At 44.5% G+C, this 18,167-nt stretch overlaps 1 long non-coding RNA gene and 1 pseudogene across 1 annotated transcript; both read left to right on the forward strand.

Annotated features, from left to right (window-relative positions):
* The first annotated feature begins 2,406 nt into the window (after nt 1-2,406).
* Nucleotides 2,407-4,256, forward strand: LOC139669951 (uncharacterized). Its single transcript, XR_011697361.1, has 4 exons — nt 2,407-2,956; nt 3,122-3,184; nt 3,481-3,559; nt 3,873-4,256. It is a non-coding gene; the product is annotated as an uncharacterized lncRNA (long non-coding RNA).
* Nucleotides 4,257-4,519: 263 nt separating this feature from the next.
* Nucleotides 4,520-15,398, forward strand: LOC139669540 (nucleolar protein 8-like; annotated as a pseudogene).
* The last annotated feature ends 2,769 nt before the right edge of the window (nt 15,399-18,167 follow it).

The following is an 18,167-nucleotide window of genomic DNA, read 5'->3' on the forward strand; positions in this document are numbered from 1 at the left end:
TCCAGCCTGTCCAGAAGGCCCCACGACAGGAGCTGCCCGCCTGCACCGAGTGCTGGGAGGCGAAACCGAAGGGAGAACGCATCGGGAACATCCCGCAAGGGAAACCACTCCTGCCTGCAATGGCACAACCCAGATCCACCTGGCAGGTCCACAAGTCCCCATGACAGGAGCCATGTGAGACCATCAAAAAAATTGTTTACTCCAAAACAGGTAACAATCTCAGGGGAAAAAAGATTTGTTTTCTTGCACTGGTTCCTTAAGAGTTAATTAAATTAAATCCAATTAAAGTAAAAATAATTTTAAGACACAGATCACTGCACAGCCTCCAAAGACAGAAGTTAAATCAGGAATCTAATGAGGGCAAAGGCTTTAAAGACCTTCTAAGGATCCTGATTGCATTAGAAGCAGATCCAGCTGTTTTAAATTTGCTGTAATAGAACAACAAACTGCTCTACAGGTGAAAACCATTCCTAATCAGATATAAAAATGGAATCCAGCTCTGACCAATTAACCTAACGACTCCCCTGGTTAATGAGGCACAGCTGTCCCAACACAGCAGCAAAATCTGCCTTCTGGTTAAACACCAGGAGAGAGGCACAAACTGCAACCGTGTTTCACAAACAGTTCAAAACACCTCAAATTCCAGGGAAAACGGTAATCTGACATTCAGCCTAGGCCTGACACATTCAAGGGACTGTGCAGGAGATGATGCAGCTCAACACTGATGTATTAATATTTTCAACCAGGAAAAAACATAAGTTGATTTTATGTGTTTTAAACCATCCCTACTCTACCTGCAAGATCCACACTAACATTGTTCAATAGAAAGGGATGAGGAGGGAATAGGATTTTGTTGGTTTATTTCATAGGAAACGGCATCGGAATAAGAGGCACAAGAAAGCAACATTTGAAAATATGGTTTGCATTAAAGACTTATTTAGTGAATAAAGTACATGGAATTAAAGAATCCCCATGGCTGTGCAATTCATGAAGTGAATGACAACAAGCAACAACTAGAAGTTCTCCAACTTTTAAAGCATCCTATTAGTTTGGAGGTGGGAATTTAACTGGATACAGGGGAGAAAGTTATGGTCATTACAAAGAGTATGGTGGGAAAAAGAAAAACACTACAGCAGCAGAACTTCATCCCACCTTAGCCAATCCCTCTTTTAAACAACACTAACAGGACACACAAACTGCTTACAGCTACTTGAACCCAAGGCTTTCACTAGACTGCAGAAGACTCAAAGACTATTTGTGACTTCAGAGAGCTTTAACTCCAGAAAAAAAAACCCACCTCGTACATATTTTTAATTATAAAGCAACAAGTAAACTCTTCTCACTCTAAACATACATACCTAAGCACATCACACATGTGTATTTATGCGTGTATTTATATACTTTTGTGCATCAACAGCGCTCATTCCACACTTCTACGCACCTGCCCGTCCACACCCCCGAGCCGCGGATTTTACGCCGCCACAAGCGGAGCCGGGAAGCGCCTCGGAGGGTCTGGGAGCAACGAGCGGGGGTTCGGCCCCGCAGGGACCGCGCCCGCCGGAGCCGGTGCCGCCCGCCGAGACTCGGGCTGGGAGCACAGACGTGCCCCGGGGGCGCGGCCGGGAACGGGGAGCCGCGGGCAGCGGGACCGGGGGACGGCACCGGGGAGCCGCGAGCGGCGGCACCGGGGGTTGGAGCGGAGCTGCCGGGAACGGGGAGCCGCGGGCGGCGGGACCGGGGGACGAGATGAGCGGCCGGAAACGGGGAGCTGCGGGCAGTGGAACCGAGCGGATCGGCCGGGAACGGGGAGCCGCGGGCGGCGGGACCGAGGGACGGAAGGGATGAGCGGCCGGGAACGGGGAGCCGCGGGCGGCGGGACCCAGGGGCGGGTCAGCTGTTCCCGCGCCCGGCGCGCGCCCCCCGCGCCTTTCGAAACGCGCGCCAAGCCCGCGCGCTGCGCGCGTCTGGACGCTACCACTGCTGCTTCCCGAGCGGGGGGCGGCCGGTCGCGCCTTCTTTCCCCTCCTTCTGAAAGAACGGCGCCGCTGAAGGGACAGTAGCAAAGCTCCTCGTTAGACACGAATGGGAAAAGCGTTGCTTTGGCGGTTGTTCCTGTGTTTTTGTTAATTTCTGCTCATGTATTGCAGAAAACGCCCCTGCTTTTCTTCGTGATTGGTTACGCCCAAGGCGCCCTTCGTCACAAGACCCAGCCTATGTGTTCCCACCACACTTGACCGGCGGGAAACATGAAGCCTGCAGAGAACCCGGCTGCCTAACGAGGCGGAACCCTTTCCGCGTGAGAGCTGGGAAGAGGTGCTGGGGGGAAGGTAAATCGAGTGTCGCCGCGGGGAGGGCACATGGCGGCGGTGAGGGAGGGGGGCGGCGGTGAGGGAGGGGGGCGGCGGGTCTGGGGGCGAGGGGCTGTTCCTCGGGCCCCCTTTGCCGGGTGGGGGTCTCTCGGGCCGGGCCCGGGCCCCTCTGCCGGGCGTCCCTCGGCAGCTCCTGACGCGGTCGGGTCTGTGCGGGTCTCCCATGCTTCCGATAGAGCACCCCGGGTTATGCGGTAACGAGCCGCTGCCATTCACGATCGCGCAGCCGGTGATGCGATTCGAGGTTTAAGGCAGCCCCCGGTGCGGAGCAGCAGCGCGGGGTTTGCGGGCGCTGGACAGAGCAGGGAGCGCTGTTGGGGGAGCGATTTGCCCGTAATTTGACATTCCAGGCGCACTGGCCCCTGCGGCGCCAGTGTCGGTGAGCTGTTGTTGTCTCCCCGCAGGAAAGCGGAGTGTGTGTTCCTGGTGTGATGCTTTGACTTCAGGCATAGAGAAGGAACAGGTTTCCAAGCGTTTGTATGTTGGAGGGCTTGGCCATACGGTGTCTAAGGCCGAACTGGAGGAAAGATTTGAGAAGTTTGGGCATGTTTTGGATGCAGAAATTATTACCAGAAAGGATGATCAGGGTATGTTTTGTTTTATCTTTTCAAGGTTCATTGCTTTTCAGTTTGAAGCGTGAAATGGAATTTCTGCTTCAGAGTCACTTTATTTTCACAAAATAGCTTAATTTTCAGTTTTAAAGGAAACACTGATATTACACAGAAGTTAACTGGATGTTTGTCATTGATCAGGGAACCCTGTGAAAACTTTTGCCTACGTCAGTGTCAGCATTTCTGATGCCGAGCTTAGAAAGTGTAAGTACATCTTTCTGGTTTTTACTTGTTGATGTTTTTGAGCCAGGTTGTTTTACTGATAACACATCTGATGTCACAACAGGATGTGGTCAAGGTAGAGCTTGTTTTATTCTGTTGCCTTCTTTAAGCTTCAATTTTATGGGTACCTTTCAGGTACAAACTTAAACCAAGTGAGCAGTGAGGTGTAATATCACGCTAAAGAAACGTCAGCCTGTCATAGAAGGAGGTGTAGTGAAGTCTGGGCTGTGCTTCTTTAACGTAAAAAATACTTATTTTCCCATCTCGTTGTTTTGCAGGCATGTCAGTTTTAAATAAAACAAAATGGAAAGGAGGGACACTGCAAATTGAGTTGGCCAAAGAAAGCTTTTTGCACAGGTAAAAATCAGTTTTTAAAAATGCGTGTTGCTGCTCAAGTTACCCTTCTTCTGTTTATCTGATAATATTATGGCTGTGCTTTCATCTTCTACACTCTTTCAGTTTTCATAGAGAGTGGTGGAGTGTTGATGCATGTGTGATACTGCAACGTGATTTATGTCGTTATTCCCTTAAAGGGAACGTCAAGGTGTTGATTCCTTGAGCAGTGGGTGGTTGCTGTTCTGTGGGAGGGGGTCCCTGCCAGCTCGAATCCAGCACATGGGCTTTATTTAGTAGAGTACTTTTCCCATGTCTGATGTACTTCTTGGTACAGGCTTGCCACAGAGAGGGAGGAAGCAAAGCTGCAGAAAGAAAAGCCACAGAGAAATAACCAAGCATGTCTGTTGGAATCACTGAAAAAGGCTGGAGTTGTGGACTTCCACATGAAAGCAGTCCCAGGTACAGAGGTGCCAGAACACAAGGTATGCTGGGGGAGATGTGTAAGAGAAGTAAACCAAGAAAAAGCAAGCTCATTATATCTAAATTTATGCTAAATCTCTGTGCCTTATGTAAAGACATGTAATTATTGGGGGTGACAGTCCAAGTTGTGAAAAGTGGGCTGAAGAAATACCTCCTGTAGAGACAAGGAGAAGGCTCCTGTTATTCAGAGAGAGTGCTCAGGCATTGGAATGGGCTGCCCAGAGAGGGCGTGGATTCCCCATCCCTGGAGGTTTTTCAACAGAGCTTGGCCGTGGCACTGAGTGCCATGATCTGGTAAAGGGACTGGAGTTGGGCCAAGGGTTGGACTTGATGATCTCGGAGGTCTTTTCCAATCCAATCCATTCTATGATTCTGTGATTCTTTGCAGTGACTGGAAATAATTGTGATCTGCTTGTCCCCTCTCGTGGTGTTAAATCAGGAAATGCTTTGTTCCTTGTGTATGTTGGGAATTTGCATAAGCCTGTAGCATAATGTACATTCATGTCACCCTTAAAAGCTTGTAAAGAGACTGTGTGACTCACTTTTATACAGCACATAATTTTTGGTGGCTGGGCTGTCAGGAACTGCTCTCTGTGCTTCACATTCAGGATTAGGGTCTGCACGTGCTTACAAGAGGAAGATTAAAATCACTGAACATGCAAATTAAGACAGGAAAAATTATATTAATTGGAAAGTTTTGAAAATTATTTGCAAAGCACAGAATGGTGTTAGAGGGATTTTTGTGTGTGTGTGGCAAAGGGGAAGAGAGCAAAATAATAGTGATTCTGTCTGTGCAGTGGCTGCTGTTAACTCATAAACCAGAAGCCATATATTAGACATAGTACTTGCAAAGTAAAGAAATTTACTACTTTGTTATCATTCTTTATTTGCAGGTCGTAGAAGTTTGGGGGTTTGGTTGGCTTTGGGTTTTGTTGTTTTTGAGAAGGAAGCTGGCTAAGTTGCACAGTACGATTATATCTCACTAAAGAGCATAAACAAAAATGAATTAGTCACAGATGGTTCTTTTATTAGTAGTTCTGTTATCCAAGAACAAACATCTTTCTCTGTTCCAGGGTTACTTCCACTCTCTTTTTGTTTAACACCGTTTACTTTTCTTTTCCTATAGAAGTGGGTTGTTGGTAAATTTGGCAGAGTCTTGCCTGTCCTCCACCTCAGGAATCCGCAAAAGAATAAAATATCCTTTTCCTACTGTTTGGGCATAGGCACAGTTCCCTTCCTTCTTCTGTCATATGGAGAAACAGTTGCTGAACAGTCTTAATTTTGATTGCTATGTCAGACTCAATTTACTGAATCCCTCAAGTGTGTCTTGCAGTAAATTTGTGTGATTTGGAGCAGTTTCTTAGACTGCACAAGTCAGTTGCTTAAAGACATGAGATGAAAAAGGGCTCCTTGTTGTCCTTTCGTGTAGAATTCAGCCTGTTCAGAAAGACTCGAGTCTGTTTGCTGGAGGAATCTTGTTTTAATTCCTTAACTCAGACCAACATTGTGAAATATGACCCCTCAAAGTACTGCCATAACCTGAGGAAGCTGGAGCCAGACCGGGCACAAGCAGCTCCTGTGCCTGAGCTCACCCAGCACTTGCAAGGGAGAGATGTCAGTGCAAACAGGAAACGACAAGGAGAGTTCTCTGGGATGAAGAAACCACCTAAAAAACCGAGGCCACTGTGCAGTGAGGCCCTGAATGGAGCAGCAGCTCTGTCCTCTGGGTGCCAGCCCCGTCCAAAACACACCAGCTCACCACAGCTGAGCCAGAGATCAAACCCCCAACCCAATGACGAGTTGAAATTGCCTCCATCGAGGAGTCTGGATCGTAAAACGCCAGGCAAAGGTTTATCATCAGATCAGAGGAATGTTAGTGGAGTTACAGCTCGAAATAACACGAGTGTTTCTGACAGTGATGTTGATTCTGAAGAGGAGATCAGAGCCATGGTAAAGAAAGAGACAGAAAAATGGAAAGCTGGAAATGCTGAGACTGAAAGTGACCCCTTGGAAATCACTGGGGATGATTTTGGATTAAAATACAGTAGTCACTGGTCCTTAAGCAAGCCAGATGCCATGAAGAAAACCACTAAAGGAAGTTACAAAGAGACTGTGGAATATGGTAATGGTTATGATTCAGCAGATACAGATGAAATTATTGCTGAAGGTAAAACTCCAGATCCAAATAGCAGCAAAACTGCAATTTTAGAAGATTCTGAACAGATGAAGGTGGAAAGTAAAAAAATCCTAGCTAACAAAAAAAGTGGTTTGTTAAATGACTCATCACTGAAAACTCAAAATGTGGAAGGAGAACACATTGAAAAAAAGTGGAAAATTAAAAAATCCAAAATTGGTGCATTGCAAACTTCAGCAGTTACCAGTACAGCAGAGACAAGTGATAGTGAGAGCTCTCACTCGGAGTCTGAGCAAGGGGAGTCTGAAATCAGTTCTGACTATGAGTCCATGATGCAAAACTGTTACCGCTTAGACCTTTCCTTACATGACTTAAAAGCATTGGCTGCCAAAAACACTGGGACACCTGCAGAGGAATCTGATGGTGCACAGAGTTCTGCTCAGTCCCCTGCTGAAGAAAATCCTAAGGGTAATGCAAATAAACCAAAACTTCCTAAATGTCACCCTGCAGATAAAAAAAAAAGCATCTCTCCTGACGATGTGCTGGCTGATATTTTAGCAGGGGAGAATAAGGAAAGCTCCAAGGGACAAAATAATTCACGTTTGAAATATCAGCCCTTCAGGGGAATGGGGTCCCTTTGTGTGAAAGAGTCAACTAAGGACAGTACTGGGTTAAAAAAGGGGTCTGTAGGTTTAGGACTTGGAGCTTGTGTATTTTCTTCTGGGGAGGAGTCATCTAAAAGACAGCCCAAGAACCATCCATTGTGTGCACTTCAAGTCAGCAGTAAAAAGAGACAAAATGTGCCCAGTGAGCAGCATGAGGCACCGTCACCTGGTGCCTCCTCAGCAGATGAGAGACATCAGCCTGTTTCCAGGCCATGTTTACAGGGGAAGAAAAAAGACAGGAGTTCTCCACAAGACCACAGTTCAGAGCATGGAGCTGCCTCTCCCAGCCTTGATCAGAGTGACAGTGAGAGCAGTGACAGGGACAGCAACGCTGCAGGGGCTCTGAAACATGTTAAACGGCAACGGGAGAGCCCAAAACTGCTTTCCAAAAAAATGAAGATGAATGTAAGCAATAAAAAGCCAGAATGCGAAGCTAATACATGTGAGAACAGGAAGACAAGCCTTCTAGAAGATAAGGAGCTTTGTCTTCATGCTACTGCTTCAAAGGAATCTGCAAGAGACAAACAGGAGCAGGACAACCAGAGGAGGCTGGCGGCTCTGGAGGAGAGACACAGGGAGAGAGAACTCCAAAAGAAACTCATTCAAGGAGCACTTTCGAATCTGGTAATTACACTCACAACTTTTATCTGAATAGTCCAGAGTACAAGGAAAAGGGTAATTAATGTATGTGAATTAAGATTCCTAAAAATCATAGTCTGGATTTTCTAATACATTGCCAGTTTTGAGTATATACAAAATCCTGCATACCTCGTCCCTGGAATGCCTCTGGAGTTGCAGGAGGAATAGCAGAGGTCATGGAAATGCCTTTTAGATACTTCTGTATGACTGCAGCAAGTACTTGCTGTGTTTGACCTGACATTTCCCCCTTTCCTAGGACAGCCAGCCAGCAGGGAAGCACAAACACATCCTATTCGATTCAGACACGGAAAATGAGACGTTGAAAAAAGACACAAGTTTGGGAAATATGCCTGGAGAAGTAAGTGTTGTTAGGCAAAAGCCCTGTGTGACCATGCCTTTTGTTCTGAAGATTAGATTTCCTAGTGAAGTGCCAGAGAAATGTAGGTAAGTTTTGAATTAACATCAGACAGGTTTGAAAGAACTTAACCATTCATCTAAGAAAGCTTGAGAGCTTGGAGAATTTGGAAGGAGTTTGAGATTGGTATAGAAGGTATTCTAACTTAGAAGAGAAAGAACTTCTGTATAATCAGTGTTGAAATTCCTCTACTTTTAGGCAAAGGCTGGGGAGGAGATTGGGCTTGAGTAGTACAGAAGTATTCTGCTCTTTCTGAGACTGGATGAACTGCTAAGGCAGTATCTTGTTTTTGTTGAGCTCCAAAGAACTGTGTAAGGCTTCGTCTTTACTATTGTTAGCAGACTCCTCATGGTTTTACTGCCATGGTTTAGTACAATTAAATAGTTATTTTTTTCTCAAATAGAACTTCTTATCTATGACATTTTTTAATCGCATCTCTGCTAAAACTTTAAAGCATTGGGTTTGCTTTTGTTGGGATTTTGCCTTATAAATGTATTGAGATTAGGACCATTATCGTTATTTAGCCATTGACATTTTTACCTTCCTTGATGTAATCAGAAATTTGCAATTTTTTAACTGTTGTAAAATCTGAGTTGCCCATTTGTAATGGTTCTACCCATGGCTTCCTCAGTAACCACTGTATCTAAGGAAGTTACAAGTATTCCACATGTGTCTTCCACATAGTAGGGGAGGAGGGGTTTTTGGTTTTGGTTGTCCCTTTTTCCATGGCCGGGGTTGCTGGTGGGAGAGGCTGGAGTCTGATCCCTTCGGTTGCTGGTGGTTCTCCTGTCCTGGGTGAGATTGTTTCATGCTTGTTCCCCTTCCTTGAAGTTTTTAATTGTGTTTGTCTGTTTCATTTGGGGTTTTTTTGGTTTGGTTTTGTTTCTTCCCAATTTTCTCGTTGATCAGTCCCCTTTTCCCTTTCCCCTGGGGGTGGGATCCTACGTACTGTGTACACAGTGTGATTGTGAATGTTAGAAAATATAATTTCTTCTTTTTATTCATTTCAGTTTCTTTTGAGTTAATTTCTTTTCAGTGTTTCTTCCGTTTGCTGGGGAGGCTTTTGAGAGGGGGGAAGGGGGGCCAGTCCAGAGTTGGTAAAAAGCTAGGCTAAACCTGGACACCATTACGTGGATATTTTGCCCATGATGAAATGGAATAATCATAATTTAATTTTATAATTATAAACCAGAGTTGCACAAGGTGTGTATACAAGATAAGATTGGCAGCATGTTGATCAGTGCTGGAAATGCACAGGGTTGCGCAGGAAATCCACTTTTTCAGGAAAACTGGAAAGCACATGAACAAAGTTGGTACTGATTTATATTCTCAGATGTAAATAACTTTCCTTCTTTTGTTTTTCCTTTTTGTTTAACAAAGGATAAATCTGCTCCCAAGCCTTCAGGCAAACTGTTTGAGAGCAGTGAGAACGAGCAAGACAACACGGACGATGAACGATTGAAAATTAAGCCACAGTTTGAAGGCAAAGCTGGGGAAAAAGTGAGTGAACCCATCACTGGAATTTAGTTTTCCTCTGAGAGTCTATAGGGCCACTTCAGAGGAACAGAACTGGTAGGCTTGCATTATTACTGAGTATGATTTATATCAATTTAAAATAGAATTCCCTTCAACAGAGGAAAGAGTGGCCATGGAGGAAATAATGTGTGGTGTTATCTTTGTATCCAAAGAAATTCCTGGAAAAGGCCTCAAGAGCTAAAGATTATTAGTATGTTGCCATTAAGTCTGAAAAGAAAGGGATTGAACGTTGCTGATTTCCTCCTCCAGTGCTTAAGAGCACTTGTTTCATTTGTTTAGCTCCTGAGGCTGCAGTCCTGATTTGGCACCGATTAAAGATTCCGCATGGACGCCCGATTCCTGGAGAGTGACAGTGAGGAGGAAGGTAAAGCTGCCCATACTTCCTGGTTACTGGTAGTAATGGAGCTTCAACTTTTGAAGCACCTTACGGCCTCCTTTACCTTCTTTGGTGATCCCTTAAAAGAAAACCACCCACCTCTGCTGTGGCTCTGCATGGGAAACACCAGGGGTGGCTGTGCTTTCTTAAAGGTGTATGCTGCAAAAGTATTTGGAACAGCTGAGTGAGGCACATGTGCCTAATAAAACAACATTTGAGACTATTTTTAATACAGCATGATATCAGAATGTGTTTATCCACATTGAAAAACTGGGTAAGCGGTGACTTAGAAAAACCCCCTTTTGGATCATTATATTCATTTAAACTGTTTGTTTTGTAGCCATCCTGCAGTCTGTGGCTGATTTGGCAGTCTTAAGTAGGGTCATTTTTTTTCTTTAGCAGCAGAAGGCAGAAAAGCTGAAAATGGGAAAAGTTTGAATATTCCTCCCCAACCCCCCCAAAAAAAAATTAACCCAGTTTTCAGGATTCAATTTCTTTCTGAAACTTAAATTTTTGCATCTCTCTGCTATTCCCTTCATTGCTTTCATGTGATCTTCTGTAGAGCATCAGCAGTGGCAGAGGGGTTGCAGTTACATGACAGCAGCAGGAAACATGTTAAATACCTGATCTGGCCTTCACATGAAATAGATGCCCAGAACTGTTCTAACCCAAGATTTTCTACAGTGCAAGGGACAAAGTCTCTGAGTAGCTTTTGGATAAAGGAAGTGATGTGTTGATAGACGTGAGCTCTGCTAGTACTATAGTGATACTATGCATCAAATATCACAGGCTCAGCAGGGAAAATATAATGTATTTCTTGTTATCTTAGCAGAGACAAAGAGCTTGAAGGCAGATGAGGAAGACGACCTTGCTGCAGAGAAAAAGAAAACTCTGCAGATACTGGGAAGCCTCTTGAACATCAACCTGGAACAGCCTAAGCCAAGTAAAACAGCAACAAGTGCCAAGAAATTCAAGTATGAATCATCTGCCATCAGTGAAGGAGTTCTAGGGTGGCATCAGTTTTGCCGGTGTTTCCTAACCAAAATTTCTGCCTAGATGGCTGAGGAAAGTACTTCCTTTCTTGTGTGTATTTGAAGTCAGTATTTAATGGAATTCCCAGGCACTGACTAGCAGGGACTTTCTAAATGTCAATTACATTTTGGAGAGATTTTGGTGAAGAAGCCAATTTGAATTTGTATCCTACTGTAAAGGTTTGGGGTAGCTTTCATTTGAGCCTTTAGAGTGTCTCATGGTTTCTCTTTGCCTTTCTGTTTTCTTAGAGACATTAATGCCCTCCGTTAGGATCCCACCAGACAGGACCACGCAGTTTTTGAAAGGAAACCAAGTACTACAGAAAAGGAGAGGTAATATTACAGCTTGGTAACTACAGTTGTGATGTTTCTCCCCTTAGAGAGAAGCCTATGGTAGCAGACTGAGTTTGAAACTACGCAGACTGCTGTTTTCTCTTTAGTCCTCCCTGGGATTGCGGAAATCAATATACAATAGGAATTGTGAGCACTAAAACCGGCATGCAGTGTCATATTTTCTTTGTAGTCCATCTACTCTCTGCATGCCATTTTCTGTCCTCACTGAAGGTGAGAAAGGTCAAGTCATGGACTTGAAGATTTGAGAAGTTTTCAAGAGACAAGGGTATTAGCTCTTATCCTGTGAAAAACCATATTAGCTCTTAACATTTCTTTTGCCAGAAGAGAAATCTGTCCTAAGTATCTTCATTTATGAACTACCACATGTTAAGTGAAAAGTCCCTTAATGATGTGGGTAATAAAAAGGAGGCTTGTTCCTGCCTTTAGAATCAAAGCTCAGATGTTTCCCCTGCACTGCTCTCTCCCTTAAAAGTGAACTCCTCATCAATGTGCATGGCTGAGTTTAGGGAAACATCAAGAGCAAAGTGGCTCTTTCTTTTAAAAACAGCTGTGTTGTGTTACTGTCCTCAAACAATCCCATTTCAGTAAAGCTAAAAGGAAGAAGAAGAAGAAAGAAGAGAGTGAGAAACTGCCTCAAGTGTCTGAAGAAGTCTATTATGATATTGCTGCTGATTTAAAAGACTTATTTGGATCTTCAAAGAGCCAATCAGAGAAACGTGAGGGAATACCCTGGGACAAAGATGATGCAGAGGACTCTGCCCCACCTGACTATTTGGAACCTGTCTCTGGGAATAACACAGCTCAGGAGCCGAGTGGTTTCAAGTTTTAGTTCTTTGGAGACACAGAGAAGTCAGGTGTAAAAGAAGGTAAGAGCAGGACAGTGCAATTTCTAGTGAATGGCTCATGTCGGGCACTGTGCAGGAATACGGTGCCTAGGAATTCAGAATCCAGGGCATTTTCAGAGGCAAAAGTGAGTAATGAGGCAGAATCATTATGATCTTCAGTTACACTTGCCAGGATTGTGGTAGCTCAGCTTGCACCCCAGGAATCTTGAAAGGGATGTTTTGAGAAAGAACGATTATTTATTTGTTTTTTTTAAACAGTGATGGATGTTGTTGTCATCCCCTACATTTCTCAGACAGGGAAAAAGGTGATATGCCAAGTCAAAGTTTCATACAACCCAACAAGATTTGAAATCAAAGGTGTGTTAATGGAGTAATGTGAGGAAAAGCAAATCTGGAGTTGACGCCAAGAACATTCAAGATTGCTTTATTATTTACTTAATTTTCTTATTGTACCTTTACAAAATTGAAACTGAATGACCCATGACTATAGGGGATATAAGTGTTACACACTCAAGATTAAAACATACTGAATTAAGTCAGTCAGTAGGGTAGGAAACAAAACAAACCATGTGAAGTTAAATGAAAGATTTAAAACAAACAAAGCCCCCCACATTTTTGTTGACTTCAGAAAGGATTCACTGTTCTGAATGCACTAATAAAGGTTTCAGGATATGAAAGAGACCCCCAGAACAAAGTGAAAAATACCTGAGCAGAGAGATAGTTCAGAAAGCCCGAGAGGGGGAGGTTTCCATCCTTCTTAAATCTGCTTTTCCAATGTAAGTTCTTCACTGGGAGGTAGGGTTTTTTGCTGGCAAGTAGAGGAATAATCTGATTTTTTATTTCAATTGTGATAATCTTGCAGAGCCCTACATCCTTGAAACAATAAAACCTGCAAAAGTCACCTGGCAAGAAGATCCACGTTTCCAGGACAGCAGTTCTGAGGATGGTGATGAGCCAGAGGCATCAGAAATTGAAAAGGATCAAGAAATGCAAGTTGTATTTGTTTTCTATTTGGTTGTAGTAATTTGCTGCTGTGAGAATATTAATAGCAGCACTCAGGTCCTGGGAAACTGCTGTCTTCATTCCACATCTCTGAGCAACAGAAGTTATCCTGGAAAACCATTCCCTGCTGCACAGAGTGTAACAGTGAAACATCCCAACAGCCCATTTGGTTTGACATTGAGTATAAAAATATGAAAGCTGAGTTTGTGGTTGAAGACTGGAGAAATTAAGTGGGTAATTTTGGTTCAACCCAAACCAGGTTTGGTTTGGCCAAAAGTCAGAGACATAGTAAATTTTCTTTTATAAAAGGGTCTTTTTTATAGGAGACCATATTTGGTTACTGTGAAGGAATGTTCTTCCATGCATTCTGTTTCTCTGAAGCACTACAGCTTTAACTTGCATTAATGGAATTTGACAGTAACTTTCTTGATGTTAAAGTTTCCTTGTGTTTGTCCAGGTTTCCTTGCTTGCCACAAAGAGAAAGTACAAGATTTTTCTTCTTCTCCAAAGACGATGAACGACTGAGAGGTACAACAGAACTTACTCACTGTCACTCCTTTTTTGGTTTCTTTCAAAAGTCTTACTGAAAGTCAGGGAAGAAGTCCTGTCTAGTTATTTGTTCTGTAACACAGGTGAGAGGTTTAAGGAAAAAAATAAATTGCAAGTTTTCATTCGTATTTGTGGTCTAAATTGAGGTAGAATCCCATGACAAACTGCTGGTAACAAAAACGCTGAACATCTGTCTTGCTTCCATTTTTTTTCAGAGAATTGCCTAATATGTACCTGGCCTTTTAGAGCTTACCAAAAAAAAATCACAAATGCCTTTCAGGCATATATATCATCATTAATTGTTTCTCTCCTTCTGGTGTTACTATTCATAGTGTTGAATACTCTTATTAGCCACATATGTCCACATCGTTCTTGATTCTAATTAATGTGGATTTTTTTTTCTTCTGAATATAGTGAATTTTGTATTTAAAAACAAACAAAACAGCAGCAAACATTCACAGCCTCGAACGGTTCCACAGACCACAACAAGAATTGCTTGTGGTATCTTATGCAGTAACTTATCAGGACAGTCTTAAATAATGTTTTTTTCTTGAGACATATGAGGTAACGGTCATGAACTGTCTTGCTGTGTTCATACAATTAGTGCACTGCAATCTTCCAGCCTGTCTGATTTACAGGCCCTGTTGAAAGTGAGACCTCAGTCCTCAGCAGGCATGAATTTTCTTGGGAGATGTGGGGTAATGGTGCTGAGCTCTTAATGAAACAGGTGCAATTTCACTGCAGTTCCTATCTTGGCATATTAACTGCTGCTGCCTTTTGTTTTTCTTAGTACACAGGGCAGTAATTCAGAGCATTTCTGTTGGAGCCAATCATGTTGTGGGGGATAAGAGATTATGAATGATAGGAAGAATATGAAGGATAGACCTTCTGACTTGATTGCTGTCTTGCTCATGAGTTTTACAAACAGCAGCATTTTCAGAAGTGTTTAAGGAAATCAATTTGTTCTTTTTTGGGCAGAGGGCCCAAAGTTATTTTGTAGATCAGTGGATCTCAGTGAGGAACAAGATGGTTGGGAAGATAGACGAAGATTATTGATTGAGGTGAGTATTTAACATCTCTTCTTTGGTAACTGTGGGCATGAGGAGGGAACACGGCTGCTTATTTGCATGAAGAATTAGTTCAGGACCTCTAGAAAGGCTGGCAATTTTGTAATTGCCGAGGAACTAAACTTCTGTAGTATACAAGTGTGCATAACATCATGTTATGATGTCCTGTCAGGTAAATTAGTGAATCTCTGTAATGTGCAGGATCAGTTACTTAAGTGTATGTAAAAATACAGGTGAATCTAGAAACTTGTATTAATCATTATTATTTTTTTCATAATTTTATGTTGTATTTTAAATATTTCCAGGAATGCAGGAAGAAGCATAAGGATGCAAAAAGGAAAGTGAAAGCAAAACAATAAATATTTCTTATTTTACTGATCAGAAATGTTTCATATTTCTTCTTTGAAGAAGCTGCCAAACAATGTTACTTTCAAAACCCTTTCAAAAATCTAACAGGAAAGAATATTGGCAAAAACTGCTAAGACTTTGTTTCTAAATAGGGACATGTTTATTTTCAGTTTGATGTTTGTTCCATGTTTTGGGGTTTTGTATGTATGTATATACATATAGAAATACATATATACATATGGTTTAAATGTGACGTGCTGCTTTGTTCGATTTCTGGTAATTATATCATATAATGAAGATCTTCTGCTGTGTCCTCTGGCTCCACTGCTGAAGGCTGAGAAAGAACAGATACCTCTTTCTCTGTAAGATTATATAACTTGTATTCTGCCTAACATAATAGAGAGCATATTTTAGATTGATTTACCAATATTTGGACTGTGTTATTTCTAGGGTGAAAGTTTCCCAGAAGTTAATGAAAATACATACATAATAGACATATATATATACCCATCTATATATGCGTATGTGCACAAATATGTATGTATATTTACATGAATATATAACAGGTTTATGAAATGAATAATTTGTATTTGTTCACAGAGCTGAATTTTTACTTTTTTACTGAGTTTTTATATTTATAAATACAGGGGACAGATGTTGCTGGTGTTGTATGCTTGGTATGAAATGAATATCTATTCCTGTATGTTATGTCCACTTAGACCTGTGCTGCAGAGGCTCTGCCAAGGCCATCCTGGGCACCTGCTGCCAGGCCCTGCCTGGCCCCAGCCCAGGGACACCCGAGTGCTTTGCCTTTTGCCTGTGTCCAGAGCAGCAGAACTGTCACATTCCCAGCTGTCTCTCAGGCTGGACCAAGCACTGGACTAAGGTAGTGCAAGTAAGATTCAGCCTCTATTGCAAATAAATCAAGGTAAAGTGACTCATTTGAAACAGCAGGAAAGTAACTGTTGATACATCTGTCAAATCAATAACTTCTATATCAAATTTTCACCTCAAACAAGTAATTTTAAGAGATTATAATGTGTTTAAATTTGTATGTGTGGCTGGGCTTCACCAATGAAGATTTGGGAAGGGCTCTCCTCATGCGGGTGTGCCCTTCCAGCCTGCACAGTGGATTTTTTGGGGGAGGCACAGGGTGCGCAGAACTGGCCCCACCGTTTAAGTCCTAAGGATCATCTGCCATGGCCAAGCAAGCTTCGACTGTGACAGTGAAGTCCTCAGGACTAGAACCTACAGCCCCTGATGTTCCCAGGAGGTCTCCCATCCAAGTACTAACCAGGACTGACCCTGCTGAGCTTCCCAGATCTGATGGGATTGGGTGTCAGGGTGGAATTTAACTGCCCTCCTGTTTAAACATAGTATTAATAACTGTCCTCACAGCTTTGAATTCAAGGCGGGGGCAAATTATGCTTTCTATTATTGTTGACATAAGACCCGCCTCAGAACCTCGGCTGCCGAGGGGAGGTGTCACAGTGGGTGGTGGGGGCTGAGGCCAATCCCGCCCATATTCCAGGTGCACGCTGCTGATGTCACAGTGGCCACTGTGACCTATGGGGCCAAGGGTACAAAAGGGAACCCTGGGCTCAGGCCCTGTGTCAGTGTTACCTGACAACGCAAGGAGAAGGAAGAGGAGGATAGAGCTGCCCAGGGAGAGCCTCACAGTTTCAGGCGCTCAGCCTGTGCTGCAACCTCACCCACGTCACACCTCTCAGAATCAGCAAAGGAGCATCTCAAGGTGACTGTGGTGTTCCTTGACTGGACAAGAGAAGGGGGAGAGGGGCAGAAGCCTCTCTCGTATTTCAGAGCCAGCGGAGAAGAGTGGAGCAGACCTCAGTGTTCCAGTGTCAGGGTCTGACCGCTGAGACGCACCATGTCAGACAGGACAGAGGAAGCCCCCGGAGTGAGTGACCCAGGTGAGACCAAAGTGCCCCTCCCACAGCCGGGCAGAGGGGCTGTCAAGGATGGCCAGTGCAGGGCTGGAAGTGGTGGCAGGGGAGGCAGGAGCCATCCAGCCATCTCGGGGCTGGGGCCCTCCTTTGCTCAGCAAGCCGGGCCCAGCTGGGGCAGGAGGCACCTGCTGGGACACCTGTGCCCGCAATGGCCCATCCTCTCCAAGGCCTCCAGCCCTGTCCTTCATCCAGGCAGTCACAGAGCAGTCACAGAGCAGCCCTTGGGGTCAATCCCACAGGGATGCTGTCCCCAGCCCCGCAGAGGTGCCATTCCTGGTGCCATTGACTCTCTCCCTTTCAGCATGCCTGCTGTGTAAACGATCAGAGGCTGACCCGGACATCTGTGGGGAAAAACTTGAGAGATGTGGGCTCTGTGCCCACATGTTCTGCCTGGTGAGTTGCTCTCTGGGTTCCCTCCAGCTTTCCAACACACAGTCCTTGCCACTCTGTCCTTACGAGCGCATCGTCTTTCCTGCAGTTTTTTGCCACTCTCCTTCATCAGCAAGGGAATGAGCGGGTAGGATTCCTGGGCTTTCTCCCAAAGGATATCCTACTGGCTGTCCACCGGCTGGCACAGAAGGTGAGAGCCTGACATGAGCGGGGAGATTTGTACCAGGCGAGGTTTGCTGGAGCTTAGCCCAGACTCCAAGAAAGGAAGACCAGCCCTTGCCAACAGCTCTGGGACCAGGAGGAGACCCCAGGGCTGCTGCTGATGGGGCTGCTGTGCTCTTTCCAGCGCTGCTTCGTCTGTGGCCAGAGCGGGGCCACCATCACCTGCTGTGAAATGGAGTGTGACCTGAGCTTCCACCTGCCCTGTGCCAAGGAGGCTGGCTGTGTCACCCAGTACATTACACCGTACAGGTACCTCCTTCCCCCTCCTCTCCACCACCAGGGAGGAGCCCAGCACTTCTCACCCCACCCATCTCTTGTGTCCCCAGCTCCTACTGCCCTACACACAGACCACAGCAGGCAGTGGAGGCGACTCCCGAGCCAGGCACCCAATGCGTCATCTGCATGGAGCCTGTGGAGGACAGAAAGACTTTCAAGACCATGGTGTGCCCAGAGTGCAAAAACACCTGGTTCCACAGGGACTGCATCCAAGTAGGAGTAGTTTCCTCACCCCCAGGGGAACAGCAGGGGCTCAGCAGCACCAGGGCCTCACTCAGCGCTGCTTGTTTCTCCTGCAGGGACAGGCTCTGTCTGCAGGTATTTTATACTTCC

Source organism: Pithys albifrons, chromosome 3 (assembly GCF_047495875.1).
Source record: "Pithys albifrons albifrons isolate INPA30051 chromosome 3, PitAlb_v1, whole genome shotgun sequence".
NCBI classification, from domain to species: domain Eukaryota; kingdom Metazoa; phylum Chordata; class Aves; order Passeriformes; family Thamnophilidae; genus Pithys; species Pithys albifrons.